The 13,646-nt window shown below is 45.9% G+C and overlaps 1 protein-coding gene across 1 annotated transcript in view; it reads right to left on the reverse strand.

The window, feature by feature from the left end:
- The window catches only part of cyb561 (cytochrome b561), a 33,173-nt gene extending 31,786 nt beyond the window's left edge, over positions 1-1,387 (reverse strand). Inside the window, exon 1 of the mRNA XM_067969116.1 lies at positions 1,099-1,387. The gene's annotated coding sequence lies outside the window, so the exon portion shown is untranslated. The remainder of the gene's footprint in view (positions 1-1,098) is intronic.
- Between the last annotated feature and the right edge of the window lie 12,259 nt (positions 1,388-13,646).

Raw genomic sequence — 13,646 nt, forward strand, 5'->3', positions numbered from 1 at the left:
GCACCACCCAAAGGAGGCAAGACCACTCTCTCGTGTAAATTGGATGCTTTTTTAATAGTATTGGCAATGGAAATGAGGAGAGATGAGAAGGAGGTTTTTTTACACAGCGAGTGATCAGGACCTCTCGAGGGAACAAAGACACTCTTAAATGGAAGCTTTTTAATATAATTGGCAAGGAAATGAGGGAGAGCTTGAGAAGAGGTTTTTTTTACACAGCGAGTTGTGATGATCTGGAATGCACTGCCTGAAAGGGAGCGTGAAGCAGATTCAATAATAACTTTCAAAGGGAATTGGATCAATACTTGCACAGGATAAATTTGCCAGGCTATGGGGAAAAGCAGGGAAATAGGACTAACTGGATAGCTCTTTCAAAGAGCTGACACAGGCACGATGGGCCCGAACGGCCCCTTCTTTGCTGACGATTCTAAGATGTTGCACACATTTTAGATTTTCAGAACGTACTTTTGCTTTGCGCTTTTTAACTCCAGGAGAGTGATGCGAACACAGCACCGGACACGTTTACACTCCGAGTCAGCGGACAGTTTGACGAGCCGGCTCTATAGCGGTTTATTACACGTGGAGAGCGCTCAGCACTTTTACAAAAAACAAACCGGAGAACCTCTCAGACAGCAAGGTCGTTCTCATGGGCGGGCAGATTATTACGAGCCAGCTCCTAATAATCTGGGTTTATTTACACTGTGGAGAGCAGGCTGAAGGGACGAGGCCTATGAGCTGGCTGTCAGCTCCACTCCTGCAATGCCTTAAATTCATGAAATAAAGTAAACAGAGGTGTTGATCGAACATGACAGAATAAAGTGCAAAGATCAGAGACTGCTGGTTGGTGCCTCAGAGTTCAGTTGTCTTCCAAAAGTTAATCTGAAAGTATCATTCTTACTCGCCATCAGACTTCAACACCTCGAGACACTTTTACATTAGATTTTTTTCAGAAAACACATACCCTATTTCTAAGTGTAAGCTGCTGAAAAGTCCCACAGAACATTCTGCCTCACACTCGCACAAATCAGTGTCTGCCTTGGGAAGGCACAGGTACTGACTGCAATGCTTTGACTTTGCGAAATACAACACTAAATCACTCACCCAATGGTCTGAAGATCAGGTTCCACAATGACTTGCTCCTGCTCTCCGCCAGACACACCTAGACGTCACCGAAGGGGAAAAAAAAAATAATCTATTGGGCTGTCACTGTTACGAGAAATAGAAGCCGAGGGAATTGTTGGCCCTGTGAGTTCAGTAACTTGGGATCAAAGACTCTGGAGATTCGCAGCAAGAGGTTGTATCTGAGGAATGTGCACGCACTCTTGTGAAACAGGAAGACACCGAGCTGCCAAATATCCTTTAGAAAGCCAGCACTATCTGACTTGCCCATATGCGTTGTACTGAACAAGGAAGCATATCAGCTGGCCAGGCACAGCCTCTCGGCCTAGCTGGTTGCCATGGTGATGCAAAAGGTTGACTAGTAATGTTGTTTGCTGTTTCTGCACCTGCTGATTCCTATAAGGATCTCTGAGTCACACCTCCTCAGAGCTGAATCTTTAACCTTTATTGAGCCAAGTCCTTCTCCTTATAGAGATGTGTACGAAACTAGTTCTGTGGCAGGATACGATACACAATCGCGCTCCCTCTGTGTTGTCTTGTTTGTAATGATCCAGGATTGAATGAATGAAGCAGGAGAAAGAAGAGTTTGGGTGCTACGCTGTGCAATATTAGTGTTCGGATACGACATGCTTAGTGGGAGTTCTTGCAGCCTCTGTTTTAGCTGACGTGCAGACCAGTTTAAAGTGAAACTCCGCTATGTACCATTGCGTTAGGGGTGTCAATTCCAGGCCTGCGCTTTAAAGGATTTTGCATTTCGCTGCCGGCTGACAATCTCCATATTGCAGACTGACAGACTCCTGTCTGGATCTAACCAGTTGCCTAATTGCAACATGGATGCAGCAGCGCTCTGTCCACAAGCCGCATTCTCCTCACGGGGCTGAGAGTGCGCCGACACGGGCAGCTAACGTCTGGGAAACCACTCGCATGAAGGACGGCCTCCCTTTAAGACACATGGGCCTGGATTTTCACTCCCAGCCGTGGAGGGGAGGGTGGGGTGGGGGGCAGCATTTCCGACGGGAAACACGGAAGTGTGGGTTTCCCGGACGTCCTTATAATTTTGATGTCAGGACGTCTTTTACGTTTTTTCAGCAGGTTTCCCACCCGACGACCAGCCAGATTGACAGGCTGGGTGCCCGTCGGATGGGAGAGCAGCCAGGGAGCGGATCGGAGGTAAGTCTGACTGCGGGGGCTTGGGATCAGACATTGAGGAGGGAGTCGGTCCTTGGGGGGATGGAGTCAGATATCGGGGGGGGGTGTCTGAGACAGCGGGGGGGCGGGAGGGGGAGGCCGATCGCGGCAGGTAGACTTGTTGGGCCTGGAGGAAACACTCCTGCTCCTCCTGGCCCACAGGCAGCACAATAAAGGCACTCACCTGCTGATCTGGGCCTTCTCGCCTCCTCTTACGTGGCGAGAATCAAAAGGCCCAGGAATCCCGGCCCCCAGGAGTTAAAAATACAAAAGCTATTAAAATGGAGGCACGCAGCCTCCTTAAAAGATTTTACTGAACGACCTGCCCCCCCAACCCATGCGTCTTGGGGTTAAAATTACATCTCACACGACCGCCCCAGCCCCGTTCAGTATAAAAGGGTGTCTCCCATTTAGTTCATCATCCCCGAGCACTAGAAGAACTCACTGTAGTGCTACCAGTATCACGTGTACTAGACATTGGGATGTCCAATCTTATCCCGCTAGGCCGAGCAGGTATATACTATCAAGCCTGAGGCCCACATGTAGGCTTGGAAATTCCTGAGACCCCATTCCATCTGTGTGAGTGTGATGGAGTTGAGCCCCTGCCTGCCCTTTGCTCAAGGCTGTGACCCCACACCGAATCCCAGAGACCGGGTCTTTTGTGTAGCCAAGGATGGGCCCCAAGGTGCCTCAGCGGTGGTCGTGCAGGTTTGAGCTGCTCCCTGCTTCTAAGGCCCTGGAGGAGTTCCCCAAGACCCAAAAGGGATGAAGAAAAGAAAAATGTAAAAGTCTTCAGCTCCCACTGGAGCCACTCCAGTTAGGAGAAGGAGAGGGGTCCCCTCTGAGATTGGTGACCTTACTCTAGTGAAGGCTTGGCGCCTGGAGTAGGCCTCTAAGGGACACATGCCAGGACAAATCTGATGTGAGTTCCACTGAGACCTTTCAAGCTAGGGAAGCCCAGGAACTCCCCCCAATTCACCACCTTGATCTGCCCACAACCCCTACTCCCAGACTGGAATAAGAAAGAAAGAAAGATTTGCGCTTATATAGCTTTACAGCCAATTGAGTACTTTTTTTTGAAGTGTGGCCACTGCTGCAATGTAGGAAATGCAGCAGCCAATTTGTGCACAGTAAGATCCCATAAACAGCAATGAGATAATGACAAGACAATCTGTTATCTTAGTAATGTTGGTTGAGGGATAAATGTTGGCCAGGACACTGGGGAGAACTCCCCTGTGCTTCTTTGAATGGTGCCATGGGATCTTATATGTCCACCTGGGAGGGCAGACGAGGCCTCATTTTAACATCTCATCTGAAAGACAGCACCTTCGAAAGTGCAGCACTCCCTCAGTACTGCACTGAAGTGTCAGCCTAGATTTCATGCTCAAGGCCCTGTAGTGGGACTTGACCCTCAATCTTCTACATAAGAACATAGGAATATAGGCACAGGAGGAGGCCATTCAGCCCCTCGAGCCTGTTCTGACATTCAATTAGATCATGGCTGATCTGTATCTTAACTCCTCGCTTGGTTTGATGGCCAGAGTGCTACCCACTGAGCCACAGTTGATTCAATGGACAGCTCTTCGAACACATCTTCCAAGCCTTTAAAAGGAAACCATGCACATTGGCGATGCTCCTGGGGGTGGGAACGGCTTTTGATGAGGTTTACCATCTCCTAGCCCAACATCCCCCGTGAGCTGACTTTAGGGATTGCCTAAAGTCAGGGTTGTCCGATAGAAATCACTGACTCACCACAGGTGTGGCTACAACAAGGCCTCTTCAGCCACTGGCACTAATTTTAATAGAAAACACCTAAAATACCCTCACACAATACAGGTACACACACTTAACAAACAGTTACCTCCATTCAGTAACCAAGGAAGGAAAGCACTCACAACGATCAAAAAACACTGCCACACTCTGCTTTTCACCAACAAACGCACAATAAGGTTAAAGTTCACAAGCACTGCGAATATGAGAATTGAGGTCACATGACCAATGATAGTGTCTATCACTCTTTCTTTTACTAATCAGAAATGCAAATCACCACATCTGGATTCCCAATTAACCACATTTTGCTAGATGCTAATGTATTGGACCCCACTGGCTTAAAGAGAAGACGGGGCTTCACTGAATGAGGTCTGTTCTCCCACTGATCAATGATTGCAATGAGTTAATGTCTTGTAACAGGAGTGTGGCTGTAATGACATCGATGATGGTTCTGCCTCTGAGGGTACAACATCTCTCCACCCTCCTGCTGGTCCTGTCCGTCCCGCTCCTGGTCCGTATGAATATTGGAACAGGAGTAGGCCACTTAGCCTCTCGAGTCTGTTCCGCCATTCAATGAGATCATGGCTGGTCTGGGATGTATTCCATATACCCACCTTAGCCCCATATCCATTAATACCTTTGGTTAACAAAAATCTATCAGTCTCAGGTTTAAAATTAACAATTCAGCTAGCATCAACTGTCATTTCAGAAGAACGTTCCAAACTTCTACCACCCTTTGCGTGCAGAAGTGTTTCCTAACTTCACTCCTGAACGTCCTGGCTCTAATTTTTAGGCTATGTCCCCAAGTCCTAGACTCTCCAACCAGCGGAAATAGTTTCTCTATCTACCCTATCAATTCTCCTTAATATCTTGAAAATTGCAATCAAATCACCCCTTAATCTTCTAAATTCTAGAGAATACAACCCTAGTTTGTGTAATCTCTCCTCGTAATTTAACCCTTGGAGTCCAGGTATCATTCCAGTAAATCTATGCTGCACTCCCTCCAAGGCCAATATATCCCTCCTAAGGTGCGGTGCCCAGAACTGTTCACAGTACTCCAGGTGCAGTCTAACCAGGGTTTTGTATAGCTGCAGCATAACTTCTACCCCCTTATATTCTAGTCCTCTAGATATAAGGGCCAGCATTCCATTAGCCTTTATGATTATTTTCTGTACCTGTCCATGGCATTTTAATGATCTATGTACATGGAGCCCTAAGTCTCCACTGTTTCCTGCTTTTCATCATTTAGAAACCCTCTGATCTATCCTTTTTAGGTCCAAAGTGGACGACCTCACACTTGCCTACATTGAAATCCATTTGCCACAGTTTTGCCCATTCACTTAATCTATTAAAAAGCATTTGGACAGTTACATGGGTAAGATGGGTATAGAGGGATATGGGCCAAGTGCAGGAAATTGGGACTAGCTTAGTGGTATAAACTGGGCGACATGGACATGTTGGGCCGAAGGGCCTGTTTCCATGTTGTAAACTTCTATGATTCTATGATTCTATTAATATCTCTCTGTAATTTTATGCTTCTGTCTACACTGCTTACAATGCTGCCCATCTTTGTGTCATCGGCAAACTTTGATATGTGGCTCTTTATCCTGTCATCTAAGTTGTTAATAAATACAGTGAATAGTTGAGGCCCCATCACAGATCCCTGTGGGACACCACTAGTCACATCCTGCCAATTTGAGTACCTGCCCATTATCCCCACTCTCTGTCTCCTGCCGCTCAGCCAATTTCCTAACCAGGTCAATAATTTGCCCTCAATTCCATGAGCTTCAAGTTTAACAAACAGTCTCTTATGAGGGACTTCATCGAATGCTTTCTGGAAGTCCATATAAACAACATCCATAGACATTCCCTGTTCACTACTTTAGTCACCTCTTCAAAAAATTCAATCAGGTTTGTCAGGCATGACATACCCTTTACAAATCCATGCTGGCTGTCTCTGATCAGCTGAAAATTTTCAAGGTGTTCAGTCACTCTATCCTTAATTATAGTAATTTCAACAGACAACAGATGTTAGGCTAACTGGTCAAAAATTCCCTGGTTTCCCTCTCTCACCATTCTTAAATAGCGGTGCAGTATGCAGTGACTCCTGCTGGTCCAGTCTGTCCTGCTCCTGGTAAGGAAGATATATCGGAAGCACTGATGTGGTAGGTGACATCGTCAGAACAGATGCGACGGAGAGAGAGAAACTGGGAGAAGGGAATAGAGTCCTTACAGGAAGCGGGGTGGGAGGAAATAGTTGACAGGGCCCTCGACTGTGTCCATCCCTGTAGGGATAAAATTTGGATTAAGGGATATAAAGGGGCGGGCCCCAATTTGCCGGTATAAAACGGTCTGATAGGTACCATTCAGTCTTGTTAGGCTGGAAACAAAACACAAAGCATCATGGGATACGTAACCATGTTAGCCCTTTTCAAACTAACATAGATAGGTTTAGCTGACCAAGGACATTCCAAGCTTTACTTAAGGAATGTTTAGAAGGGGTCTGTTCCTGAGAAGAGATAAGAGTACAAAGGAGTATTGATGAAACATCTGCTGATGGTCTGGGAAAGGAGTCAGTTGGCTGCATAATTCAATAGAGCTTTGTAGTCCAGCAGGCCATGTTCCTGCTGAAGATCCCTCCCTATAGTGATAACAAGGGTAAGAGACAGCTCAAGAATGTGAAGTTAGAGTGAAGCCTCTGCAGCCCATAAGCTTCTCACAGGGGGTACTCGAGTTCAAAGGGCAGGCCTAGTAGTTGATTGATTAACCCTATAAACCAATGATGTATCAATATTACCATGTATACACCCCCATTAGTAATTAGTGGGTGTTGTCTGATTAACGGTATAAACTAAGTTGTATTGCCACTTTTCCTTTGAGAGCGAGGTCTCCAGCTGGGGTGGCTGAGATTGTTCTCCCGTGTGCACTCGTAATAAACTATTGATCTGGGTAACACCTGAGTCTGTTAGTTCTGTTTTACCTTCCAGATTTTCCTCGCTTACAGTTTGGTGTCAGAAGTGGGACATCGCCGGACTATAGTCGATCCTCCACAACGACCCGCACGAAAGGGTGAGTAGTAATATTCACCCTTAACGTGGGAGTCCGTGAGGCGGGTTGGGGTAGCAGTGGTATAAAGAACAGCGAGTGAAGGAGCAACAGGCTTCAGGTGTGGACCAATAGGGTGCGTTTTGGGTGTTGAAGGCGCTCGTTGAGAGCGCGAGACGTGTTGAGGGCGCTCGTTGAGAGCGCGAGACGTGTTGAGGGCGCTAGTTGAGAGCGCAGGGTGCTGGTTGAGAGCGCAGGGCGCTAGTTGAGAGCGCAGGGCGCTGGTTGAGAGCGCAGGGCGCTAGTTGAGTGCACAATACCGGGTGACGATCCGGAGGGGTAAAGGGTTATCCAACGTGTGAGTGTTTGTCTGGTACCGACGGAGGAGTAGTGACCCTACGTCAATTCAAAGTATAAGTGTTTGTCTGATTAAAGAATAAGTGTTTGATAGAGTATAAGTGTTTGTTTGTTTAAAGTTTAAGCATGTGATTGTTTTAAGTATAAGTCTTGTGTCGTTGTTCCGATAAAGTATCTGATAAAGTATAAGATTGGATCCTTGGGAGTCACAGAGTGATCGACACGGACAAGGGAGGTGGCTTTATCTCAAACACCTAGCCTGAACCTGAATTAAGAGGATGTAGTCCCACGTGACGGCCAGGATCAAGTAGGTATAGGGAGCCACAATCACCACAGGATGGTGAACTCATGACGAGTGAGTGTGTACAAAATAAAGTATAAGATAAGAAGCAGGTAAAACACGATGCCTAAAAGTAAGCAAAAAAAAGGAAACCCTCACCGAGACCGGTGATGATTATGGTCCGGAAGGAAGTTTAGAAAGATACGTATATGAGGAATACAAAAAGGAAATCCCGGGGATGAGGAAGGCGGGATGGGATCCAAAAGACGACTCTGGTCGACAGTTTAGATGGTGGCAGGCGCAGGATGAAAAAACACAAAAGAGGACGGCGATAATGATCAGATTGGCTTTCAATTGTCGTCTGAAAGATAAGATTAGGGAAAAGGCTGTATGGCAAGCACCACTAACTGAGGAAGGTCAAAAACCCATGGTCCCCTTATACCCCGATCTGCCCATTCCCAGTCCAGCTACTATCCTAAACGGATTAAATAACAAACATCGAATTTTTACCATATTAGATATCGCTAATGGTTCCTGGTCAATATCATTAGCCCCAGAATCACAGGATAAATTTGCTTTTACCGTACAGGGCAAGCAGTATACCTGGACCCGGGTCCCACAGGGATTCCATAACAGCCCAAACATTTTCCACCGGATAATGGCAGGGGTCTTGGCCCCACTGGACCTAAATGCCAGTGGGAGTGTAGCCCTGCAGTATGTAGACGACATTCTGATAGCCTACGGAACAAATCGGGAACATGCACGGGCCCTGGACCAAGTACTAGATATCATCCAAGCAGCAGGGCTGAAATTAAACCCTCGGAAAGCACAGGTTGGACAATTGGAAGTCCATTACTTGGGCTATGTACTGACACAGGGTACTAAACGCCTATCAGAAGATAGGCAATTGACAATTTTAAATTTACCCCGCCCACAATACGTTAAGGAAGTTCGACAAGTTCTGGGACTATTCAACTACTGCCGCTATTTCATTTTGAACTATACACGAATAGTAGCTCCAATACAAGATCTGACCAAAGGGGGGAGATCTTCCCTGACACAATTAAGGGAAGGCGAATGGACCCCACAGTGTGAGGAAGCTTTTATACTGGTTCTAACTCGCATTGAGAATGTAATGTATGATAACGTGCAACATGAGCTTGTACTGGTAGTACTAGATTTAACCGATACGGCCCTACCCACATGGTGTTCTAAGAAAACTCAACAATTATATCAACACCTCCTAACTCAAGTGTTAAAACAAGTCTCGACATGGAATGGAGGTGGACATCGTAAAAGGGATAGACAAATGTGGAGACGTAAAAGGTCTGTGATAAACGATATAGCAACTGCCTTTAATACGGGTGCCTCAGTTGTTAACACCATTGATTTGGCAACATTAGATCAAAAGGTCAGAGATTTAGGGTCTCACATTAAAGATATATTACAAAAAACAAATGAAAATACAGATAAGGAATTGTCTGAGGATCAAACGCTGACCATACATTTGCACAGGATAGCTACAGTGCTAGAAACACATGCCCAAACCATTAATAAATTAATGAAAGAGGAATATAACGTATCTCAGCAGGCGGCTGCTAATGATATCTGCAGTACATATGGTAACTGGATTGTGGAACAGACACGAGAGAACCTAGCCCAGATACAGGCAGGGGAAGTGCCCTTATGGATAACGAATCAACAACTGAGGGTGAGCCTGACCCGTGGGCATGATGGAGGTGGTACCTCCAAGCGGCTGTTAGCAAACAAGAACATCACCCCTTGCCAATTCAGGGCAATGGTGCGGGTGTACCCCACTCAAGTAGAGTGTAAACCTGACGGAGGAGGGCTCCTAGGGTTGGTACTAATAATACTGGTGATGGCACCCGAAACCCAGGGACGAGAGGTGTACCAAGTACCGAATATTGGGGTAGTGAAGGACGGAATGCACATATCCCATCACAATATGTTACCATATGCTGGAAAGATTAAAGGGAATTTGGCTGGAACAAAATTAGAGGAATGTGTTACTAGACACGCTATCACTGTATGTCCACACAGTATTGGACACAGCCCAGAAGCACAGTGTGGGTTTAACAATACCGGTACCAATCAGGATATTAACTGTACCATGGAGGCCCTAGGGGCAGATCTAAAACCCACTCAAGTGGCATATGCCGGAGAGGGCGAATACTGTGTTACAACTAATTTGAAAACGTTTAAATATGCCAATCTAACTTGTGATATTTTAAGTCTAGAGTTCTGCTTCATTCCTGAAGTCCCGGTTCGGATTGGACCCGAGGAACTGGTAGAGATACACCGGCATAACCTCACCACCTTACAAGTTTCTGAGGATATCAAAAAGGACTTAAAAGAATATCAGGGCACATTTGGGTATCTGATACCCCTGTTGCCTGAATACTTGAAAGCATTGCTAATGGAGATACACCTCTCCCAGAAGGTTTATTATAACCTACAACAGAACAATAAAAACATTAAACATGACATTGACCAAATTAAAGTCACCACTTGGTGGGATGACCTCTGGAATTGGGAACTGAATATACAGATCCATCCTTGGATTAGATTAATTTCACATGTATTAGTCGTAGTGCAGTTTGTTATAATGTGCTTCTTGATTTTCATGGCATGTAATAAATGTCGTAAGCAGAGGATGAAGGGTTTGGCAAAGGCAGTAAAACAGAGCCTGGGTGAGAATGTCCCCAGTGTCTCTGTGATTTCAACTAAGAACACATCTGAATGGTAGCGGGAGTAGCACCCGCTGGGGTAAGGTGCATGTAAAAGGGGAGACAGTCATAGTTTGATAGGATTATCAGATGCTCTGCCTCTCTTCCACCCAGACTGATGGCCACCACGAAGGGAACCTGGTTACGATGAGGTACAGCATCTTGCATATGTAAATATCCAGGGGATGCCTAGGTGCTTGCAAGAGGGCAACACTGAGCGGGGCATACCTATGGGCAACCATGGGTGACAGATAAAGGTTGGCTATCTTGGGCTCAGCCAAGAGCCGAAAGGGGGGATATTGTAGGGATAAAATTTGGATTAAGGGATATAAAGGGGCGGGCCCCAATTTGCCGGTATAAAACGGTCTGATAGGTACCATTCAGTCTTGTTAGGCTGGAAACAAAACACAAAGCATCATGGGATACGTAACCATGTTAGCCCTTTTCAAACTAACATAGATAGGTTTAGCTGACCAAGGACATTCCAAGCTTTACTTAAGGAATGTTTAGAAGGGATCTGTTCCTGAGAAGAGATAAGAGTACAAAGGCGTATTGATGAAACACCTGCTGATGGTCTGGGAAAGGAGTCAGTTGGCTGCATAATTCAATAGAGCTTTGTAGTCAAGCAGGCCATGTTCCTGCTGAAGATCCCTCCCTATAGTGATAACAAGGGTAAGAGATAGCTCAAGAATGCAAAGTTAGAGTGAAGCCTCTGCAGCCCATAAGCTTCTCACAGGGGGTACTTGAGTTCAAAGGGCAGGCCTAGTAGTTGATTGATTAACCCTATAAACCAATGATGTATCAATATTACCATGTATACACCCCCATTAGTAATTAGTGGGTGTTGTCTGATAAACTGTATAAACTAAATTGTATTGCCATTTTTCCTTTGAGAACGAGGTCTCCAGCTGGGGTGGCTGAGATTGTTCTCCTGTGTGCACTCGTAATAAACCATTGATCTGGGTAACACCTGAGTCTGTTAGTTCTGTTTTACCTTCCAGATTTTCCTCGCTTACAGTCCCATTTCCCGCACTTCTGCCCTCACCCCGTGCCTTCCCTCCCAGAACCATGATAGGATCCCCCTTTGTCCTCACCTTCCACCCCACCAGCTTCCACATTCAACGTATTGTCCTCCACCATTTCTGTCACCTCCAATGCGATCCCACCACCAAACACATCTTCCCTTCCCCTCCCCTTTCAGCATTCCGAAGGGGCCGTTCCCTCCGTGACACCCTGGTCCACTCTTCCATCACCCCCAACACCCGCTCTCCTCCCCACGGCACCTTCCTGTGCGAGCGCAGGAGATGCAACTCTTGCCCCTTCTCTTCTTCTCTTCCCACCGTCCAGGGCCCCAAACTCTCCTTTCAGGTGAAACAGTGATTTACTTGTACTTCTTTCAATTTAGTGTACTGTCTCCGCTGCTCACAATGCGGTCTCCTCTACACTGGAGAGACCAAACACAGATTGGGTGATCGCTTTGCTGAACATCTCCGCTCTGTCCGCATGCATGACCCTGATCTGCCGGCCGCTTGCCATTTTATTTCCCCGTCCCACTCCCACTCTGACCTCCCTGTCCTCGGCCTCTTACACTGTTCCAATGATGCTCAACGTAAGCTCGAGGAGCAGCACCTCATCTTTCGTTTAGACACTTTACAACCTTCCGGACTCAACACTGATTTCAGTAACTTCAGATCATAACCACTGCTCCCATTTTTTGGGTCAGCGAGTGCTGGTAATGGTTCTGCTGTTGCCATTTACAGCTACTCCTGACCAATCTTTTGTTTCTTAACCTGTCCCATTACCACTTCCTTGCCTTGCACCATCATCCCTTTTGTCATTTAATCACTCGTGCCCTCTCCCCTATCACAGACCTTCCCTTTTGTTCTTTCCTCCCCACCCCACTTTCCGTGACTCTGTACTTGCTTAAAAACTTTAAATTTTTAGCATCTTCCAGTTCTGACGAAAGGTCTTCGACCTGAAACGTTAACTCTGTTTCTTTCTCCACAGATGCTGCCTGACTTGCTGAGCTTCTCCAGCATTTTCTGTTTTTATTTCAGATTTCCAGCATCCGCAGTTTTTTGCTTTTGGCCATAAGTATATAATCGTCACTAATGAATCCAATAAGGAATTCAGGAGAAACTTCTTTACTCAAAGAGGTGAAATTGTGGAACAGAGAGTCACAGGCGGCAGGCTGATGTGACGGGTCCTTCTCACTTGTAAACGAGCAAAGGTGAGTCTTGGCTACGATGGTGAGAAGGAATGATCACAGTGAATGGCGAGCAGGGACATATCCCATTTTAATACCAAGGAAAGAATGAATTTTAATGAGCATTTATAATTTTTGCAGCCCAAAACAATGAAGCAGAAGGTAATTGTGCAACAAACAATCGATAGGAAATGGAAGAGCCAATAATTGAACTTTTGTTTTAACTTGTATTGTTGCAGTGGAATACGTACCTTTTCACCGGGAATAATGCCTTTGCAGTTCAAGACTTGATGTGCTGATCTGCTCCAGTGATGCTGCATATAAAACACCCACCTTTCACACGCCCTGTTCTGGATACTATGGTCTGCCAGAAATGTGAAATAACCAAAATCTGCTCACTTAGTTATTACGCTGCTTTGAAGTTGTGAGGGAGCTTCTGTAACAGTGATTAGCCATGGGGTTCCTCTCCCAACTAACGCACTTTACAATGCAAAAATAAATGTCTTGCTTATACCTTCTCATTCTCAAACAGTTGTAAACAATTTTACAACACCAAGTTATAGTCCAGCAATTTTATTTTAAATTCACAAGCTTTCGGAGGCTTCCTCCTTCGTCAGGTAAATGTTCAGGAGCTCCTTGAAGCCTACATTCTCAAACAGCACAATGGTTCCTCAGTGTTCCAATCAGCATTTCAGTCTAGCATTTATTGACAAGCTACAAGATTATAACAAAGTAGATAATGAGTACACAGTTACAACTCTAGCCTGCCAGAGTGTGCAGAGGAAGAGCACTCGAGCGATAACCCAAAGGACAGTGGTTCAAAACTGTTCTCTGTTACCCTAACTCAGTAACCTCCTCCAGCCGTACAACCCTCCGAGAACTCTGGGTTTCTCCGATTCTGGCCTCTTGTGCAACCCCGATTTCCTTCGCCCCACCA

The sequence above is a fragment of the Heptranchias perlo genome, chromosome 30 (genome assembly GCF_035084215.1).
Source record: "Heptranchias perlo isolate sHepPer1 chromosome 30, sHepPer1.hap1, whole genome shotgun sequence".
NCBI lineage: Eukaryota > Metazoa > Chordata > Chondrichthyes > Hexanchiformes > Hexanchidae > Heptranchias > Heptranchias perlo.